Genomic DNA, 6,000 nt, shown 5'->3' with positions numbered 1-6,000 from the left:
ATCTGAAGAAAGGAAAATTGAGCGTTACTGAATACGCTACGAGCTTTACGGAGAAAATGAAGCTTATTCCACACCTAATTCCAACTGAACTTTCCAAGGTCAACAAGTTTGCCAATGGATTACCAGCGGACTTTGGTCCGATAGTCAAACAAGCAACCACTCTGAAAGCCGCCATCTGGGCAGCCAAGAATGTTGAGACCCAAATAAAAGAAAAGGGTCTGGAAAGAGCTGAAGTTGGAGAGAAAAGGAAGCGTGAAGGTTCTTCAATAATCGACAAAGAAAGTAAATTCTCGAAATCTGGGGGAAGAGATGAAGCTAAGTGGTGTGAGAAGTGTAAGAAGAAACACTTCGGGAAATGTAGCGAGGAGATGACTTGTTACAAATGTGGGAAGACAGGGCACTACGCCAATAAGTGCGCACCCCTCAAGAAGGTGTGCTATAGGTGTAACGAAGAAGGTCATATTTCTAAAGACTGCCCACAGAAAAACACACCTCCGCAGCCAAGGGCATTCAACATGTTCCTCAACGAAGCAGAAAAGGATGGGAGGATTTAAAGATGAAGACTTCATATTAATATATAAAGTCTGTATCAGGAAGCATAGCCTGTTAGAGGCATAGTATAGGGTGAACTTGAACTTTTGTGTAATAGTTTCAAGAATTAATATAAACCCTGGTTTTGTTATCTGATGTGTTGAATGATTATATGATTTATGTATGGTGACTTGGTTAACTGCGAGACAATACTTGGGACGAGTATGAGTAGGTGTGAATGGTAGTAGAGATTTATAATACCGGAAGCACATGACTCACGCTTGGATCAGGGGAAGTCACAAGGTTATCAAGAAGCTAGTAATTGATTCCGTTTTATTCAAGTATGTCATTACCATTGTTTCGGTAATGTCTAGTAAGATAGTTGTTATTCTGACCCTAGGGGTCATATCAATTGAGTCCGACTACGATGAGAGGTCATCGGGACACGACCCATCAAGTTTATTACTTAGAATGGAGAGATAACTTATGGAGTCAGTATACGAATCCTATTTCGTTGATGATTCCGGGATGTAATCATCCTAAGGGGGAGATAATTGTAACGCCCGTAGATCAGGGCTAGTCAATTTAGAGACAATAAGCGTCAAAAATGACTTTTTGATAGAAGATTATTTAGGATGAATAATCCTAACTAAGTTTTAGTATATGTTACAAGGTTTCCGTGCATATAAAGAACACCAAAATCCGAGTTATAACAAAGAAGTTATGACCTGTCGAAGTTTCGCGACAGAACCGGCACGACACAGCGCGACGTAAAAAGTGAATTTACGTTAGAGCAATATTTAGCCTTAGAAATTTAAACGAGAATCGAAGATCTCGTTGTTGGTATCGAAGCGATAAAAAGTTAGGCGAAAACGGACGTCAGACGAAGAAGTTATGAATTTATAACGAAATTTTCTGTCCCGACCTATTAAAAATAAATAATAAAAATAAAAGTCAAAATTAGCTGACGGAGTCTAAACGAAAGTCGTAGAGCGTAGTCTCACCTACGCGTGGATATAAAGAACGTCGAAAACGGAGTTCGTATGAAGAAGATATGAATTTCCAAAGGCGAGTCATCAGACTCATCCGAAGTACGCCCCGCGTACGAGTGTACGCCCCACGTACAGCGAAGCATGACGACCTTCGCACTCGAGTTCTTCGGATGACGCATGCAGTGACGAATTCGGACGCGTACGCCCCGCGTACACCTGTACGCCCCGCATACTCCGAGGCTCCAGCCTCTTATAAATAGGATGCGAGGGCAGCCGGTTCTTTTGTTCATTTTCCCTCTTCTCTCTCCCGTTTTGCATCGATTTGCGTGCCAGAAATACCCCGAAGCCCCGGTATTATTCTCGAGCCCCGAAGCAAGTCCCAAGATCCCGAAGATCCCGAGAAGTGCGGTTCCCGAGCCGAAGCTCTGCCCGCGAGAAGTTCGATTTTTGTGGAGATCTTCCAGATCTACCGAAGAATACTACTTCTGCAAGTCGTAGTGCTGTCCGATCATCTTCTGATCAAGTGAGTGTATACTACCTTTCATAAACACGATAATAATACAAGTATGGTTTGAGTGTTTTAATTATATGTTGTTTATATGTGTGAGTGTGTAGTTACTTTCTTCTAACACATAAATATGAAGTATTTGTTATGAAATACGTGCTATGTGTTTATATGTTATTTGTCTATTTGAGATGGGCATGGAAATTGGAGTTTTATACAGGTGTTAAATGATTTAAACTGTGTAAGTATTTATATCTACAAAATTGTTGGGTAGAACATAGGTAGATGGAATAGTTGGTGACTATGGAGTTAGCGCCTATTGTATAAACCTTGGCGACGATGTGACTTCGTGCCTATTTGATGAACCTTGGCGACTATGGAGTTAGCGCTTGTTAAGTGAACCTTGGTGACTATGGAGTTAGCGCCAGATAACTATGGATTTAGTACTTGATAAATAAGCTTTGGCAGTAATGGAATTCGTGCCAAATTCCTTACGAGTAAATGAATGAAGGATAGTTGGTTCTTAGGGTAAAACCTTAAGAAGATAATGGGGATGGGTAATTGGGTTGATTGTTTGCTGATTAAATATAATAATTATATTATTGTGGGTTGAAAACCCTATATGCTCACCAGGCTCCCAAGCCTGACTCACTCAGTTTTCTTTTCATTATAGGTAATGGCACAAGGGTATATGTTGGTGGACTTGACGAGAGATTTTGGATTATAGATCAGTAGTTAAATAACTATTGTAAGATCTATTTTATATTGTTTATGCTTTTGGTCTATAACAAACATGACATCCCAAGGTTTTATTATTTAATGAAAATACATTCTTTTCGAGAAATGTTTTGATAAATGGTTATCATATTTTATTTTGGGAACAAATTCCGCAACCGTTTTCTTTAAACGATCACTCTGATTTATAAAACAAAGCATAAACAAATCGGTCTTTTCTGGCCGTGAAATTTGGGGATGTCACATAAACTCTGTCTCGCTCTGGCAGCCGAACAAAACGCTGACCCACATCGGGTACCCTCGCCGTACACCATAAGTACTGTTGGGTTTTGAGCATTCTAACACTCCTATGGTGTACATGCAACCCTATAAACCTTGGATCTATGTTTTCTCTATTATACATGCAAATAAGAACTTTCCAAGGCTTTAATCCTAACTAGCATATTATGATGTTCTTAATCTACAAAGTACTAGTTAGAAGACATACCTTTTATGTAGCTTGATGTCTTCAAGCTTTAAGAGCTTAGCCCCAATAGTGTGGAAGCCTCAAGTGGAATCACAAATCACCAAGACACCTTGGAAGACTTTAGAGAATATGAATACTTGGTTCTCTCTTAGTGAAATCGGCTAGCCCTCTTAGTGTATCACCACTAGTGCCAATTTCACCAACCAAAGACATCTTTATATAGTATGGAGGATTAGGGTTAAACCCTAATACCCATGACCTTTCATTTCCTAGGATCCATGGGTTAAACACTCCATGGACTATCCATGAAAGCTTAGCCCAACCTAAATGAACTTGGCCCATTCCATATATATAAGAGTCCATATTTAATTAGTTCCTTTTGATCACTTAATTAATTATAAATTAATTCTTGATCAATACTAATTAAATAATATGATTCCATATTAATATATTAGAACTTATAATATATTAATATTAATCATAAACATACTATTCTCAAAAGATTATCCATATAAATTGTGTCGGTGAAGTGCAACCCAAATGGACCATGCCGGGTCGGGTCAAGTACATACCAAATATAGTTATGGACTTAGACATTAATCCAATAGTCTCCCACTTGGATAAGTCTAAAACTATTATTGCGTATGACTTCAAACCTAACTGGCAATCGTAGCTCTTAAAGCTGCTGTCGAACTCTAATCTTGTCAACAAACTTGTCCATTAGATAAGGGATCATATATTCCTCCATTCTAGATATCATATGGACTGAGACATGGATTATAATCATTCTCTCTGTCCATTTGTTGTTTCCCGATTTGCGGTTTATGACGACTGACTAATTGAACAAATCAAATCAGTCCTGGCCCGGCCGAGCACTTCCATTTGTCATCATCAAATCATCGAGGGGCCCACAGATATCGCTTTTATCCCGAAGGTAAAAGGAACGGATAAACTTCGACTCATATGGCTTGTTCTACTACTTGTTGAATCATACACAAAGGCACGTTTTATAGCACCGAGTTACCGTATGCGTTTTCGTGCAATCAATGTACTATCAACTCATAGTAACAACTCATATCTCTAGGTTTGAAGAATATAAGATATTATCGTCTCATGATCACTCGTGATAAAATCCATGAAGTGATTCCAATGAGCGCGGGTTGAATCCAATACTTAGAACTTATGAGCACTCATGAGTGTTGTAGCCCTTTGTCCAACACCTTACACCTCTACAAGCCAACCCATGACAGTCTTAATTCATATCTACTTCCAACATATGACCGACTGTGGATGGTTTGAATAACTTAGTCATTCCGGAAGAATAACCCAGTTTATTCGGGAAGTCAAAACATGCAAAATGAAACACAATAATAATTGAATCCAATATGGTATCAACTCTTTGAACATAAATAAAACACCTTTTATTTATCACCATATGATTACACATTATTCATTGTATACTGTTTCAGCTATCAACTTTATTCTTGAATTTAAAACAATAGTTATCCCATGCTCCAAGCATGTACACTATGTTTTCTTAAACACTAGTCATGCCATACACCAAGTATGCATACTATGTTTGTCTATGATCTTTACTTTGTGAACTAGATCAATTGAACATAACTTCAATGATTCTCTTTTCACACTCCCAAATCCTTACCGCAAATGCAAGAATTCCAAATTCATGCCATTTACTGAAATTTGTTAGATTCTAAACTTATATGCATTGATCCTCTTGTAATGATTATGCACAAAGTCATAAAGACTTGACAAAGTTTCCTTAGTCTTACACAGAGCATTCCAAAGGAGATCATCTCCTTGGAAACATCCTTCTTGCATTAAGTTTCCTTAGTCTTACACAGATTGAATAATTTCTAACTTTGAAACATTTCCAGATTCCATTTTGACTATCACTTCTGAACAAGAGTTGCCTCCTTACAGATTATGTCAATATGGTCCTTCCAGAATTATCACTATACTTCCAATTGTCCTTGAGTAAACAATCTTTGGTAAACCTTAGATTGTCCTCGACAATTGTTTAATCCTTTTAGTCATATCCAGTTCTAAACCTTTTCCCTTCTTAATGCCCCAGGCATTTGGAAAATTTTAGAACGGATGATTATAGCACATGTAATCGATCCTATATCCGAAGCATATGGGACACGATTCATGATGTCTCACATAAAGACTAAACCAGTCTTTTGCTATAACATTTCCATTTCTATTTGCCAAGTTCTCATAATTCAGATTATGAAAAGGGATGCCGTAATCGTAATCGAATTTTAGAACGCAAATAATGGACCCATATACAGAATTTCCTTATGTTGAGCCATTCCAACATGAAATTCATATATATATCCTTGACTAAATGATTAAAACCTCACGATCTAAGCTTATAGATTTGAGATGAAGTATAATTTCCTCTCCCTTAATTATAGCAAAACAACTCTTTCCCAATTGAAACTTTTGTTTTCTATAATTAACATTGCTAACTTGCAATACTTATCATAATTATCATGCTCCCACTAACATGATGATTATTAGCATAACACTTATGCTCCTACTAGCTTTGACATGTACTCAGAAATCAGCTGACATTCTTACCAAAGTTCAGATTTCTGACACTAGATTGTTTTGATAAAACTTTATCAAAATCATACACCTTCCCTTAGATAACACACTTGTGTGTCTAAACAATTATGAAGAGGGATGCCGTAATCATAATGGTTAGACCTTTTGCCACTTCTCACAAGTCCAGGTTAGTGTGCCGG

This window comes from Lactuca sativa, chromosome 9, assembly GCF_002870075.4.
Source record: "Lactuca sativa cultivar Salinas chromosome 9, Lsat_Salinas_v11, whole genome shotgun sequence".
NCBI lineage: Eukaryota > Viridiplantae > Streptophyta > Magnoliopsida > Asterales > Asteraceae > Lactuca > Lactuca sativa.
The sequence above is the reverse complement of the archived record's forward strand: the minus strand, read 5'-3'. Positions refer to the sequence as shown.